We start from the raw sequence: 16783 nt of genomic DNA on the forward strand, positions 1-16783 counted from the left end.
TTTGACTTTACAAGTATATAAGGTAGGTATATAATATTTCCCCCCATTTCGATATTCAGGTATTGTCCTCAGATTTTTCTGAAGTGCTATCTTATTATTAAGATTTAATTGTTAAGATTTAATAATCTTATTATTAGGATTCTATAATAAACTAGTAGGACCTTTATGAAGAAAATTATAAAACTTAACTGAAAGACAAAAGTAAAACTTTGATAAATGCAGAGTTATACCATATTTCTAAATTGGAAGGATCACTGTTACAAAGGTTGCCATTCCTCCCAAATTAATGTATAGATTTAATGCCACTCCAAAGCCCCAAGAGAACATTTTTTGAACTTGACAAAATGATTTGAAAGAGGTACCTTGAAAAGAGACTGAAAGGGGTAACCAACCACAGAGAATTGGGAAAAGAAATATTATGAAGGGCGCTTTTATCTACGGGATACTGAAATGCATTATAAAGGTAGAATAAACAAAATAGCAAGGTGATCTGTGTAAGAAGACACAGTTAAATTAGACAGAATAAACTGGACACAATAAAAAGCTAAGAATTGGATTCTTATAATTAGTGATTAATAAAAGAGCAATTCAAACCAGTGAGGAAAATACACATTATTTTAAATAAATGGTTAAATAGTATAAACAAGTTATCTGGGTAAAAAAAATAGTTACATCTTTATGCCATACTCATGGGTTACATAGAGAACTAAATAATATCACAATCCAGCTTAAGAAATAAATCTTTATCTTCCATTTATATGAAATGCCCAGAACAGGAAAATCTATAGGGACAGAAAGTAGATTAGTGCTTGCCACGGGCTGGGGGGAAGGGGACTGCTATTGGCTATGGGTTTCCATTTGGGATGATGAAAAAATGTTCTGGAATTAGCTAGTGGTGGTGGTTGTACAACTATTGTGAACCCACTAAAAACCACTGAATCCTTCACTTTAAAATGGTGAACTTTGTCATATGAATTGTACTTCAATAAAAGAAATTTTTAAAAAGTAAAAGAAACAATAATTCATACAGTTGAAACCCTTTGTTCCTACCTCACCTAATGCCTTCACCTTCCTCATATCCAGAGGTAATAGTGATATCTGTAATTATATAAATGGGGCATTATTTAATTACAGACTTCCAAGATCTCCAAGATTGAGACAATTGGTTAAATAAATTATTAGCAAAGTAAGTATTGACATCTGAAATACTGAATAGTGAAATATCATTTATTAATGAATTAAAATATTATTTTTATTATTATACATATAATACATACTCATTATTTGACATTTAGAAAGAGTCTCTAAACTATAAAATTACCGATAATCCCACCAACCCAGTGTAATCATTATTGCTTTTTTTGTAGTGGCTGTTCTGCTTCCAATCTTTTTGTAGAGATAAAATTACATATTACTTCGAAAAACAAAATCATCCTGTTTTATAATTTGCTTTTTCTCTTAGCAATTCATCAATAAAGCTTTCTCTCTTATGAAATATTTTTTAAAAAGTTTAACAGTTACTTACTATTCCACCATATGAATGAATATTTACTCTATTTTTTGATGTTTTATCTTATTCCAATTTTTCATTAGTATAAATGAAGCTGTAATTAACTTCTTTGCAACTAAATCTTTGCTACACAACAATAATTATTTATTAGGATAAATTCCTAGTAGTTGTATTGTTCCATTTACAATTCTGAACAAAAGCAATCTTTCTTTAGGAGACTATTTAGTGACCTAATATATTGCTAAAATAAAAAGCAGACTACAAAATAGTATATATCGTATGTTCATAAATGTTAAAAGATGTATACAAAGTGAAAGGGCTGGAAAGAAATGCAGATTATCAAAATGTTCACAGAGAGTATCTCTGGGAAGATAGTGGGTTACTTTTATTTTCTTCTTTATGCTTTTATCAGTTGTTCAGATTTTTTATAATAAACATATTTCCTACATTAATCGTATCTCAGTAATCGGAATCAAAATAATCATTTTTAAATAAATGAATAAATATTGAATAAAATTGCACAAATACAGATTTGGGGAATGATAGCTTAACTATTTTTGTGTCAGTGAACCACAAACTTAAGGTCAGTAAGATATTGAAGATGTTTAAAAATAAAATGTGCCATTATGTTGTCTAGATCAAAGTGAAATAACAGTCCTTCCACAGTCTAAGTCTGTAGGACTACAAATGACACACTGTATTCTGCAGAGGTAATATGGTGTGTTCAGATAAGTGGTGCCAGGTTGTTGAAGGGGGTTGGAAGCTGGTACAAATTATTGAGCCAAGCCATTCAGAACAGCACCAGGGACTGATTATGTTATATAGCAATACAAATCCACCATTGCTGAGAATGCCTGAAATAACGTGCGGTGGTGTTTTGGTTTTGTTTTTAAATTAGGGCTCTAACCCCTTCTTGGCAGTTTTCTCTTTTGAGAACTCTGAACTCCTGTTGAAGGAAGAATGGTAAACGCACGCTGAATCGAGGCCAGCATCTAATTCTGAGGGAATCAGGGAATGGAGCTTGCAGACTTTCAAGGGGATGACTAGAAAAAGGCAGGTGTCTATACCATGGTTGCATTTGACATGCTCTTTTGGAACAGGCACTGGGAGAGGGCTCAAGGCCTGGAAAGATCAGGTATGTTTTCAGGGCAAAGCAGGAGTCCCTTCCTATAGTCACACCAGGAAACTCTAAGGTTTCCATGCCACAAAAGATACTGATACTCATGGCCCTGCCTAATGTCATTGTTATAACTAGAATGAGCAAGAAATGTAAATTATCTGTGTATATTTTTACTAAATTTGTATTTTGGGTTGCCATTCTGCCTAGTGACAGAAAACTTAATCTGGTTAGTTCTCTGTTAATTGGATCACTTCAGTATTTTTTCACCCACTTGGGGTCGATTCTCAGACACTTTGGGGCTCTGTTCTCTTCTCCCCTGCCCTGTGGTAAGGACCTGCCTGGTTCGGCCAGGTCTTCTTCCTGGGACAGAGTCCTGCCCTGTTGGCAGCCTCGCAATTGGTATCTTGCTCTTGTTTATTTTTCAGGCTCTGGAGCCAGAGTTATCCCCGGAATCCCTCACTCCTTGTTCCACCTGCTGGATTAGATACCCAGGCGATTATTCTGCTCTGGTTGCTCATCCAAAATCAGACAGTTGGCCAAATCCCCCAGCAAGCACCTCATCCCAGATGGCAGATCCTGGCTGCATCATGATGCCCTGGCCCTCCTGCCTTTTCTGGGTGGGCTTGAGAGAATTAGGTCTTTCTTTAAAGCAACAATTGGCCTTGTGCTGTCTTACACAAGAGGAAAGCATTGGTGTTTTGTATTATACTGGTTAAAACCATAAAATCTGATTTCCTTCCTTCCTAGAAAGTAGAACGACAGAATTGCATGAAGAATTTGATAGAAGTAACATTTCTTTATCAGCTTCTCCTGAAGTGAATTAAATTACTTTAAAGCAAAGGAAAGGTAGACTGTAAAAGTGGGACATCCCTCTGGTATTGTTATCGTGTAAAAAAAAATCCAGAAATATTAATACATGCAAAACAGAGTTGCTTCAAAAGTGTAGCAAATACCAGATTTTTAAAGGAGTAGACAAACTATGGGAACAGATATATGAACCAAAGACTTACTAAGTTTATCAACTTTTCAAATAAGCTGAAAAAAAAAAAAAGACTGGTAGATGTGGTTGTGTCATATTAAGAAAGGGTGAGCTGACCAGAACTGTATCTCAAAGAACAGTGACAAAAGGAAAACAAAGGAAATCAATAATACTATTTAATATGAATTTAAGTGCATTCAGTAGCATTTGATAACAGAATATTAGAGAGAGAAAGAGAGAGAGATTCTGAAAAAGCTCCTGCCCATAATAAAGGCATAACTAATGTTTGTTAAATGAACGCAGAGGGATTAGTTTAAATTCCAAGTGTTCCAATCGGAACTTTCAGACAAGTCCCCCCTTAAGCAGGTCAAGTTCAAGCAAACAGATCTTTCTTTGAAAAGGAGGCCCTTCTTTGTGGATAGGAACCTCTTAGGTTGCATCTACGAGGCTAGTCCTCAGCTGGGATGCACTTACCTGGCCAAACCTGATGTTTCGACCAGCATCTTGTCTGATTGGCTGGTTCCAATGTGTGTCCTGGCTGTTGCATCCATGTGTGTACTATGAGTAGCAAACCTACATCTTTATCTACCAAAAGATGTCTCTGATGTAGGAAATACCAAAAATCCATGGGGAAGGGATGGGATGTTGAACTGATGGTATTGGAAAAATTATCTAGCTATGTGGCGTGATGCAAAACAAATTAAATTTCAGAAGCACTAAAGAGTTAAATGTAAAAAAAGAAAAAAAATCCATTCTAAAAATGCAAGAAGAAAATGTAAGTGAATATCTGATTTTTTGCAGAACATTAAGGAAGACATCATCAAGAAATGCTCAAGAAACTCATCTAAATACAAATTTTAAATTGTGTATGTCAAAAAGCATGAACAAAACTAAAAAGCAGAGAGTACAATGGAAAAATACATTTGCCACAATTATGACAAAGGGCTTATGGAAAGAGTTTATATGAATAGATTAAAAAAGCATACAGATCCCAATAGAAGCATGGGCAGAGGGCATTAATAGATAATTCACAAAAGAGGTAATGGCTAATGAACATATGAAAAACAGTATTCCCAAATAAATACAAACAACACAACCAAGCTTTTTTTTAAGCTTTTGAATTAGAAAAGGTGTTTTTTTTCTTTTTTTTTTGGTGCAGCGATATTAGTCGCTGATAGACTATATGAGAACAGCACTCTTCATACATTTGCTAGGACTGAAATTTGCTATAGCTTCCAACACTTAATTTGGCATTATATTTCAAATCTTAGAAAAAGATTTATATGTATGGCTCTATTAGTTCTAATGATTGAAGTCTATCTTACGGAATAATCTTGAACTCAAGGAGTTTTGAACACTGAATTTCTTTTTTAGCATAATTTACAATAGCTAAAATTGGAACCCACAACTATTAAACAAAATAGAGAATTACGAACCACTGGTATCATGTAAAATTAGACAATCATTAAAAGTGATGTTAGAAGTAATTTTTAATGACATGGGGAAAAGTATAAAAAGCTGAATGCAAAACTTTATACATAATAGACTCATATCAAGGTTAAAAAAGGAATGCAAGGAAATCACTAAAATACTAAAAGTAGTTAACTTTGATTGTGGGCAAAAGTATATTCTCATTTTCTCCTTGATAGTTTATTCTTTATTTGATTCTTATACCAAGTTGTCTACAATGGGCATGTTTTGCTTTTGTAGTCAGAAAAAAACATTATTTTAAAAGAAAATCTCTAGAATTAATCTTGCTAATCTTGCTTACCCTGGTAAAAAGCACCACAGGAAAACATTTTGATAAAGTGTTTTGTAGGACTTTTTAGAGGCAGAATTCCATAATTCTATTCAATCACAAGGTCAAGATTAACTATTTTTTGGAAGTAGTAAATAATAATTAGGAAAAAATTGGGTGTATTTAGTTTTAAAAAATGTTTAAAATACCTCTTTTTAAAAAAATACTCTGAAGGAAAATAAAAACTCACAAGCAGCTCATAGTTTAAGAAAGAACACAAACATCTTATTTTACCCCATCAGTAATAGTTTAAAAATTACACAGGGGCATTTTGCTTCAGCTCTTTATTTCTCACAGTTTCTGAAAATATTCTTGTTTTATCTAAAGATCAAGAAAATTTATGACATGGTAACAACTTGCCCTGTGCCTTCCATCATCATTCTTCTCCACCTTCCCAGACCCTCACTACTTGTTTTTATAGTTGTCTGCCCTTGCAAGCGAGTTGTATTAGATTCACCCACTAGCGAGAACCTATCTTTCCCTAGATTCAGCCCCAGGCAAAATTGGAACTAAAGTTTGTAGCTATTCTCTTCTCTAGTCCAGCTTCTGGTGCATCCCACTTCTCAAAATCTGTTCTCACATGCTTTAATTACTCAAGCTAACACTACTGTTTTTGAGCTCCTACTGTACACCAGACATTGTGCTTCACCCAAATGATTTTATTTTGTCCTCACATTAACCTGCAAAGGTTAATTTGCCTAGTTTCATAGATGAGGATGTTGAAGCCCAGAGAGGTTAAGAAAATTGCTTGTGGTCACACAGGTACCCACTGGCACAATTCAAATTCACAGCCTGGTCAGTCTGATTCGAAAGCTATTTTGTGCCTATTAAACAATATCATATGGATGGTTTGCCTATTTTCCAACTAAAATTCAAATTGTCCTCAAATTTGAAACAGTCTGAAGCTTTTCAGATTTCTTTAAAAAAATCTCCCTAAGAATACGGACATCTGCATAATTATATCGAGTATCCACCAATTTAAACAGTACATTACTAAATGAATTTGGGCGCCATTCACTTTTCTCAAATTGTCACACCTTTCTCAAAACCACACAATCGGTAACAAGAAAATTCACCTCTTTCTGTGGGCTTAACGTTATTTCTCCACTAATCTAAGGATCCTCCCAGAAGGTAATTAATTTCCAAGCTTCCCTCTGTAACTAATCGAGATTTTAAAACATTAATTCTCAAGGACTTGCTTTTTTTCTACCACCTAATCAATTCTAATTCTGCTTCTAACTAGCTATATGCCCTCTGACAATTTACCTTGGGCGCGAGCTACAGATTTCTCATCTGTAAAAGGTGGATTAAAAACAGCACCCACCCCCTGGGTGATGGGAGGGATTAAATGAGATATTCAAATAAAGTTGTTGATTCCTGGCGGAGGGGAACTCAGTAGCTCCTTATTCCACTCCTCCCCTCCCTTTCCTTTCCAGATTGGCACTTTTTCTATTTAAAGGTCCCCGTGTCCTCCCTATGGTTTTCTTTTTCTTGTCCTCCAGAACAATGATTGATTCCTGTTCCTTCATTCTTTTGTAGGAACAGACCTTGCTGTCTGATCACGGACCTGTGGCGACTTCTCAGTTCCTTCTCACGTTAGTGAAAAGGCCTAACAGGGTTTGGGTAAAAGCAGTAACAGATCCCCTTTCTGTCTCTCTTTCTGCTTACTTTCTCCTCCCCCTCCCCCCAAACCCCAGGCAGACAAACAATACCCCAAAAGATATCAACTAAACGATCCCCCTTCAGTGGTCAAAGAAAGAATATTTGTGAAGAGGGTAGTTTGAAAGTAAGTAAGAAAGATAAAGGCTGTCCCTAACCAAGTTCCTATCACCCTTCTTGGCCAGCAGGCTTTCTGTCGCAAGGCCCTTCTCTGCACTCGGCGGCGACCCGAGGGCCTGGAGCACCTGGCCCAGGCACCTGTGAAAACGTGGCCAATGCGTAACATCTTCTTTAACTCACGGAAATCTTCAGTGTGAACATGATATGCGCTGAGGAATGGACCATTTCCCACCCAGTAATAATGGAATCTTGGTTATAAGAAAATCTTTTTGATGGTTAAAACCAAAGAATTTGTAGGTTACAATCCTACAGCTGGAAAGACCCGAAGAACCCACTCGATACCCTAGAGCATCAGGAATAAGAATTCGGTGTTCAGGAAACTTCGCACACTCTCCTGCTACTACAGCCGCTGATTTAGGAACTGCCAGGAGCCCTGCAAGTGTGATCATTTGTGTGTGTGTGTGTTTAATTGCTCACGGCCCCAGACAGTTGGTGCTTAAGTGTCTGCGATTTAAAGTTGGCCATATCTTCCTCGGGCTGTCTTCCGTCTACCGACGCCCCCCAGGACATCTCCCTAAATAATCCCGCCGTGCAGACTGACGGCCCCCTCCTCGGGGATTTAACCCGGGATGAACGCGAGCAGCGCCGCCGCCGCGCCGCGGCTCGCCTGTCGCTCTGCGCAGGTCAGATGGCGCAGTCGGGGCGGCCGGCGCGCGGGGCACAGTCCTGCTAAGCGCCAGCGGGCACAGGGGCCGTTGCCTGCCGCCAGCGTCGCGGGGCTCGGCCCCTGCGCTCACGTGTGCGTCCCAGGCATTTTCAACTGGGACGCGCGCGCCCTGTGCGCAGTAAGTGCACCTCTTGTCCCGGTGCGCCCGGACCGCGGCGGCGGCGGCGGCGGGCTCTGCGCTTGGCCCCGCGCGGGCCCCCAGGCCCCCGGGCCCCGGCCCCTGTGCGCCGCGTGCGTCCCGAGCGCCCCGCGGTCTCCTCCAGCGACGCTTCCTCCGCGCGGGGCCCAGCGAGGCGGGCTCCCCCGCGCGCCCCGCCGCTGTCGAGCTCGCCGCGCCGCGCGGGCTTCCTGCGGTGCCGCCGCCCGGGCCCGCAGCTGCCTCTCCCGCCGGCTCGCAGCCGCGGGAGCAGAGAAGGCTCCTCGGCTGGCCCCGAGGCTCTCCCGTGGGTTCGGCCGCCTCCCGCCCCTGGAGGAATCCGCCTTCGACGAGACGAGATCCTGTACCCAGCCTTGCATGTCCCCGGGGTGGTTACCTCCATTTTCATTTATTCTCCATTCCCTTAGGTCCTTCTCATTTCGCTACAGATTTGCCGGGGATTCCAAGTTGAAATTTGGAAGAGAGAGGGGAAAAAAAAAGAAAAAGGTTACGCCTGTTCTTAAAAGGAGGGCAAGGTGGAGATGGCAAACCGGGTAATGCTTGTGTTTTTAACCGGAGAGCAGTCATTTAACTGTGTGACTCAGGCTTTTTCTCTTTGAACTTGAACTACTTTGTCTATAAAATGATATTTTTAAAAAATTATATCCCGTCTCCCTTTAGATAGGAAGTTGGTCGGATGGCTTTGTGAAGTATTCTCCGGAGCTAGGGCCTATGATTTTGTGATCTGTAGATTTGAACTTTCAAAGATATTTTGTCTTTAAAGGAGTGAGGGGAGAGCATTATTTGTGACTCAAGCCTCAGGCACAGGAGCTTTTGTCTCTCCCTCTCACCAGCTGGGGCAAGCGTGGGGTCTCCACACTCTGCATGTCAGTCAGACACACAATCACAAATATGTGGATTATCCAGTGGATTAGGATTCTTTGTGTCACTGGCCTCACTGATATTGATAATATAGAGTTAATTATATATTTTGAGTATCTTCTCCTTGCCCCAGATTTTTAGTCTTGTACAGAGAAAATAAAAGCAACTAGTGCTCTTTATTAAAATACAGAAAAATCAATCCCACCAATAAATGTGGAAAACCAAGGACCCATTCCTTCCCCGGGACAACAACTCTCCATTACCCTTCATGGTCAAAATTGGAGTACTCAAAATATTCTGTTTCAAATTCAAGGGAGGTGGAAACTCTCTTTTCTTTTTGAGAGTGATAGGGGACATCTCAAGGACACCCGCTCATGTCCTTTCAGTCTAGGCCTTTTATCCGGCAGCGTCTTCAAGCCAGCTGAGTTGGCTGGGTGCTGGCTTTCGGTGCCCAATGTGAGGACCGTCGTGCAGAGTCTTCAAAAAAGAATCCAGAGTATTTTTACAGAATGAATCACCTTTGTTTACATTAGTGAGTCATTTCATGTATATTGCTGTTTTTGACCCACCCTTTCTGGAGGAGACAGAGCCAACCTTCTAAGCGAGGGGGAGAAAAAGAAGGGAAATGTGTGAGCTCCCCCTGCTGCTCTTCTGTATTCAGGCCGACAAGAGGAGCTGCGAGGAGAGCGTGTCTACACAAGCTTCAGTAAAAAGGAATGAGGAGTGGGGGATGGGGAGTGGGGTATATGGGAACCTCTTATATTTTTTTAATGTAACATTTTGTGAGCTCTGTGTATCTTTTTAAAAAAAGGTAATAAAAAATAAAATGAAAAGAAATGATCTGAATTTCTTCCTTTAAAAAGACCAGTTTCCTTGCTGGTGGGCAGATCGTTTCGGATGGTGATCTCCAGGCTCTTGGCTTGACTTCTTTATGTCACCTTACCAGGGTCGACCAGATTTGTTGGTGAACGTCATTTCTGTCCGGAGTCGGAGGAGGCGTTCTTCCCGTGTCAGGCCATGTGGTTACAAAGCAAAATTTGAAGTGGGGATTTGGCAGCTGCGCGGTGGATGGGATTACCCTTGGAATTAAACTGGATTTTTTTTTTTTTTCGGTCCAGAATCATTCTCTTTGTTAACCTAGTTATTCATTTGACTGGGTAATTTTCACAGACTTTCCTTTGTGTAGATATTACAAAGATATCATGAGGCCCTAAAATAAGCCAGCTTGACCACTGTTACAGACCATCTCGCCTATCCCAGTAATAGCCTCTATTCATAATGGGCTCTTTAACATTAGGGATCCGGGACCTCTGCTGGTTCTGGACATCTCTGAAGGCTGTGGGGGAAAGCCCATGCCGCCGCCCAGGTATATCCAGTACAGGGGCTTCAGCGATCAATCTACATGCATCGATTAGCCCTGCCCTTGGTCCACGCTGTAGGGGAAATGAAAGATGGGTGACACCGAATCCCTTCCTAGACCTGGTCAAATCAGTTATGAGCCAAACCCTAGGGCTCCTTATGAGAGTTTAAATGAATGGGTCAACATCGTCATTGTTCTTTCACCTTCCAAGTTAATGCAAAACTTTTGTTTCATTGCTTTTTGTGTCCTTGGTTGCCAAGGAATCACAGGAAGTCAGCAGTGGAACAGAAGAGCTCTGTCTTCCTGTGGCTGCTGGTATACTCCTTCCATGCTGAACTTAACACGAAAAGCTGAAGTCCTCTCATGAGACTACCGGTTTTATGAATCTAGTTCATAATTTCTGTTTTTTGTTTCTCCCAACGCACCAGGCTCCTTCCCTGTACCTGCTGGGCCATGCCATTCCCCCAGCCTTCTCGGCATGGGCAGGACGCCCCTCTTTCCTGACAGTTCTTGCCTGCCTGCACAGATCGCTCCCATCTCGAATGCTTTTTGCACTTCTTATCGTTTATACTATGCAAGGAGCTCTTCTTACAGAAAGCCCCACACTCTTATTTGTGGGTTATGTGTGGCTGTGTTTCCTCTCTCTGAACTGGACGCTCCATGAAGAAAGGTTAATGGCTTTTGTTTCTTCTATATCTTCACGTTACCGAAGTGTGCTAATATCTTCATGTAATTCTCTGTTTAATGAGTAAATTGAAATAATAATCCTGAGGGATATTTTCATCTCAAAATTTTAATAAATCACTTCTCCTCAATGAAAAATTATCAAATTAAGAAGCAATTTCCAGGATTTGTATTTATGTATTACGTGTGCTTTGCCTCTCCCCAGATATTTTAAGTTGGGCCTAAAATACTATAAGGACTAGACAAGGCTATTAATTCTCCCCCCCCCCCCCCAGACTCTAAAATTGTATAGTTGCTAGGCTGGATTTTCAACAATGGGGAGGTTTTTTTGTTGTTTTTGTTTGTTTGTTTGTTTGAAGACAAAAGGTGTACTTAACATTATATTGTTAAGGAAAAAACTGAACAACTACATCACAGATTAAAAATTTCAGAAATATTTTTGCATCTTCTTTTCATCTCACATACACATATAAACACACACATACACATGCACTCACACACGCACGAGAACTGTACTGGCAGTGAACATGGGTTGTTTAATGTATAGCTATTCAACTGTCATATAAAGTGAAATCTATATTTTCTCTCCCTATATGACTATATATTTAACATCTCTATGCATATGTGTGTGCATACATATGTATATGTTATACAGACACACTCCACATTATTATTTCAAAGGGGATTTTGCTCCTTCTGGCTACCAGCAATAACTAGTCAATATTTACACTCTTGAGTATCGATGATGTCGTGCATACACAGGAAAGCTGTGGAAAACATCTCCATTTTCAAACAGAGTTTTAATTATTTGTAAAGACTTCAATTGTTCACTATCTAATGCCATGGATTGGTCCTCACAGTGTGAAGTGCAACTGTCCAGAACACCCACGGTATTATAAATAGGCTTCTAAAGCCGGGTTGATTGATGTTTGGCATAAAATGCTATTCCTCTGAGCACATATATTCCTTCTGTTCACCATTTTCATATGAAAATACTAGGGCTGATTTTTTATTTAAATCTCCAATTTACGCAGGGTTTAGACTGCTAAATGCTTAAAGCCTTTTTCAGACCTTTTTTCCGTCTTCTGTTAGGTAGGTAACTAAATCTTTTGCTTCAACACAAATAAGAATTAGAGAGTTAGCAGATTCCTGTGGGGGAGAGAAAGAGTTTATTAATTATATTGAGAATCAAATAATATGCTTCTTTGACACTAATGTTCCATCCTTCTCCACCCCAGCTATCCTATGGGACAACTTTAAAGCCTTTATCAGGGTCTAGATTACAGCATTTATGGTACCTTAGAAGAAGGAATTTAATGAATGGCATTTTGAGCTGAAAAGACTATCTGAGATGTTTAAAGATTTACGCTGCAACATTGAAACAAGTTTTTTTCAAAGTACATCCCAGGGATTGTAATATAAAACATCAAAACAAAATAAGCACAATAATGTACCTTTTCATGAGTTTTAATAAATTGTTAATACTGATGAAATGTAAATTTTTCCTTCACAACCCTTATCTGCCTTTGACAGAGTCACACAGAAAACTTTGAGTACCTGTTTAAAGCAATTTGCAAGATATTGTAGAGATTCTCAGCAATAAAGAATGAAAAGTGATCTTAAAAATTTTATATAGACAGTGTTAAACCCAAGGGCCTTATCTGGGTTCAACTGGTTTTGGTGAGTGTTTATATTGGTGCCTTTATCAAGAGTCCATATTTATTTTATAAGTTCTGTATTAGAAACAAATTCTACTTAAATGTGATTCTGAAACTACCATTACCTGGTAGGTGGATAGCAGTAATTGCTTTATTTCCTGAGTAGTCATTATATACAGACACTGTGGTAGGCATATTTCATATATTATTGCATTGGGCCCATATAACTGCTCTATTGAGGAGGTTATGATATTACCACATTTTAAAGATGAGAAATTTGAATCATAGCTAAAGTAATTTACCCAAAGTTATTTGACTAGTAAATAGTGAAGGTTGGACATGAACCCCAGCAGTTTGCCTCTACTATCCACTAACCCAGGAGTCAGCAAACGTTTTCTGTAAAGGCCCAGATAGCAAATATTTTAGGCTTTACAGGCCATAGTCTCTGTTTTAACTATTTGACTGCTTTATTTTACAAAAACAACCATAGATAATAGGAAAATGAATTTCATGGCTCTGTTCTAATAAAACTTTATTTTAATAAAAAGCAGGTGAAGGGCCTGATTTGCCCTGTGCACCATAGTTTCCTGATCCCTGCACTGTCTTACTCTGTCTACCTCATCAGTGCAAAGAAAACCTACTAAATGAAGGCCTCAGAGATTATCTCCTACCTTGGCACTTGTCCCTGCATACCTCAAAATACTTGAATCACTGCTGTGGGAGGCCAGGAGGCTCCACTTAAAATGCACTTTAGGGCTGGGGTTTGCATGGACTCATAGTCTTCATTATTATTGCACTGTGCATTACAAGTACTATGGTTGAGTTGGCTTCCAACTCTGCCTGAATTTCTGGTGGCCTGAAGGCCAATTAACCCCATCCATGAGACAACCTAACCTCATTCTCTAAGGATTGTTAGATCCCTGATTTTCTCTTACTATAGATCCTGTTATATTTAATTAGACTTTTAACCAATTCTCTTGGATCTGTGTTGCTGTTCTGGTAAGTTGCTGGTTTTCCAGTCCCCTTAAGCCTGAAGATGTGTCTTACCTTTCAACTCTCTAGACCAGATAACCTAAGGACAAGGTTCTACCCACCATTGGCAGACTTCTCTGGTGCCTGCTGCTCTTCCAGAATTCTATGTTCATCTGCTCCTTGATTCTCCATTACTATGAGTTTGTTTGTGACCATGTGTTAGAAGTTAGTTACAATCTCTCCTTTGCCAGTGCCAGACCCATTGCCCTCCCCTTTACGTGCTGTATTCACCAGGACAAATAGGACCTCTTAGCCACTGAAACTTACCACTTGCTGCCTGCCCACTCCAGTGGGCAGATGTAGGTGTATTCCTCCTTAGATGGCTGTCCAATGGCAGATAATTGACCCATGCTTGGCCATGGGGCCAGGGATAGTAACATGGGATGCGGAACAGAAAATAAACTCTTCTACTCTACAACTTTGCCTAAAGTAAGACTTTTAGTTGCTTTCATACTCAAAAACTAAGTAATATGACCATAAGAGTATAGTTATTGTGAAAAAAGATGATCACGATTGTTTCTTTTATTCTTCTGAATAGCTAGATAATGGAAATACAATCTTGGCCTGATTGGCAAAATTATAGATGCAATTGGGTGAAAGAAAACCCAAAATGATAGTTTATAATTTAGAAGAACCAAGATTCAATCTCATATGTCATATGGCTAGCAATGTTTCCTTTTCTTGTCCCATTAAAACATTTTTTTAAACTCAAGTACTTAAATCTCAGTGATGATTTTTGGATTAAAGAGCAAAGTGGAATTTTTAACCAGGAGGAAAATTCTCTGGTATTGGATTTAATCCTTGAAATCCATCAAATTTTTTTTTTAAAAAGTCCTTTAAACCATCCTGAGATAAAAGGGCTCTTTGAGTTCAAAGCCAAAGAAGTAATCCTCTGTCTTGTGTATAACCAAAAAGAATAGTTGTAAGCAGGGATCTCTGCTCCTAAGCGGAATATCATTGCAATGTGAACATAAAGCTAACACATAAGAGACAATTAGAAAATCTAAACTGTATGGTACACATAGTTTATCAGAGTAGAGAATGATGACTGTGCACTGGTCATCAGAGGAATTTTTAAAGTAATTTACCCAAAGTTGGATTTGAATCTGTTGATATCAAAAAGCCACCGATGGTTTTGAGTGGAGAACAACCTGACTGTGAGTTCTTTGAGTATAGATACATCTTAATCTTTTCAGTAGCTCAAGCACTAGGTGCACATCCAGGCACACAGTAGATGCTAAAGAAAAACATCTTTAGTGCATATATGGAGTTTTAGGAAGATTAGTGCATGCTATAGACTACGTGTTGGAGAGCTAGGAATCAGGAAAAAGAGATGGTAATCCCTTTAATGACCAGATTTGTGTCTAGGTTTCTGTTGCCATGCAGGACTGATAACAGCTATGAGAACTAGATAAGCCCTTGGGATATATTCCATTAATTCAACAAATTAGTCCTGGACATCAATTAGTTATTCGAACTCTTTCAATACTCCGAATACATGGACTCCAAACTTAATGCAAAGAGAGAGATATCCTTTCTTGAGTGAAACGAAGGAATTATTGTAAGGCCTGCTTTCCAGGGAAGCAGCATAGCGGAAAAACTCGTGGGCTTGGGAGTCAGACAGATCACAATGAGCAATTTGGCCACACAAATTGTTTGTATGCTACAAACTGGGCGACCTCTGTTAATGGCATTGTTCTGTGCCTCAGTTCTGTAACTTGAAATATAGGGAAAATGATGTCTGTCCAGATGGACTGTGGTGAGGATTAGCATCAATAAAACATAGTACAGATTTTGGCACAGGATAGACCATTCATAGATTGCCTATTTCATTTTCCTTTCTTCCCCTGTAGAGTTAATTGAATGATGGCCTGGGTGTGGATAAAACTGGGGGGTCCTGGAGGCCCAGGGCTGTTGGGTACTATGCACTGGTGATGTGGCCGCCGTCAGTGTGGAGGTCAAATTGGTAGCCCTGAGCCTGAAGGGACTGTGGGGGTGAATGCAGAGAGAAAAGCTGCGAGCACTGAATTAACCTTGTGGAATACCCATAGTGAGGGCTCAAGAGGAAAAAGAAAGCCAGTGAAGAAGTCAGTGTTAACAGGAAAATCAGACATTTTAAGTGCAATAAAAGGAAAAGAGAGTTTCATAATTGTTGGGCAATAAAATAATATAAATAATATATATATATATGTGCTTTAGATTTTACAAAATTATATCATTGTACACTGGTATGTTAACCAGTAAAAAACGGATCCTCATGCAAAGCTTAAAGTGAGTCAGCTGTGTTCAACTAAAGAAGGAGTTCCTTTTCTTCCTCATGCAAGCAAGAGGGGTGAGCTGCTTTAATCAAGGAGAAACATATTGGTGAAAAGGAGGGCAGGTTTTTCTTTTTTCTCTTTTTTTCCTGCAGTGGTGGGAACACACGTACCAAAGAATCGAAAGCTAATGCCTCCATATGGTAAGGAGGGATTTCTGAAGCCCTAGTCTTTTCTGTAGGAGCTTCCATTCAATGGCCAAGAGTCTGTTCTCCTAGGCACAGGAGATGGAAGATTTCCCCAAAGTTTAAGTAGAAGCTGGAGCCCACAGTCTCCCTTCATACTGCTGGCTTCTCCCTTTATTTTCTCTTCTAACATGCTTCACCAGAGAACTTTGCCCTGGGGTGCAGTAGTTGTACTGAGAAATGTTGTTGCAGCAGCTCTCAGGGTCCTTGGGTACACTATACATTGGTTCATCCTTGGTTGGTGTGGCTTCACCCTGGAGACACTTGGGTAGGCTCCTTTCAGCCCAGGGGCTCTAGTATAGCACACTGGGGCATCTGCTGTGTTTGCCACTGCCCACATGTGATCCATCTGTTCTCCACTGTGAGTAACCGTGTGACCCAGAAACCAGTGCTTCAGAGACACAAAGGAAAGTGAGGATTGAGAGAAGTACCCTGGAGTTGCCAGGGGGAAAGCAGTTGGTAACCTCTAAGAGCCTCTTTTCAGTCCAGTAGTGAGAATGGAAGCCAGGTTACAATATTATGAAAAGAATGTGTAAGGAGAAAGTGTTGACTGTGCAGGAAACTCAGAAATGAAAGTATGGAAAGAAACCGAAGTAGAACCTTTAGCGGCATCACGGC

The sequence above is a fragment of the Dasypus novemcinctus genome, chromosome 16 (assembly GCF_030445035.2).
Source record: "Dasypus novemcinctus isolate mDasNov1 chromosome 16, mDasNov1.1.hap2, whole genome shotgun sequence".
In the NCBI taxonomy this organism is placed as follows: Eukaryota; Metazoa; Chordata; class Mammalia; order Cingulata; family Dasypodidae; genus Dasypus; species Dasypus novemcinctus.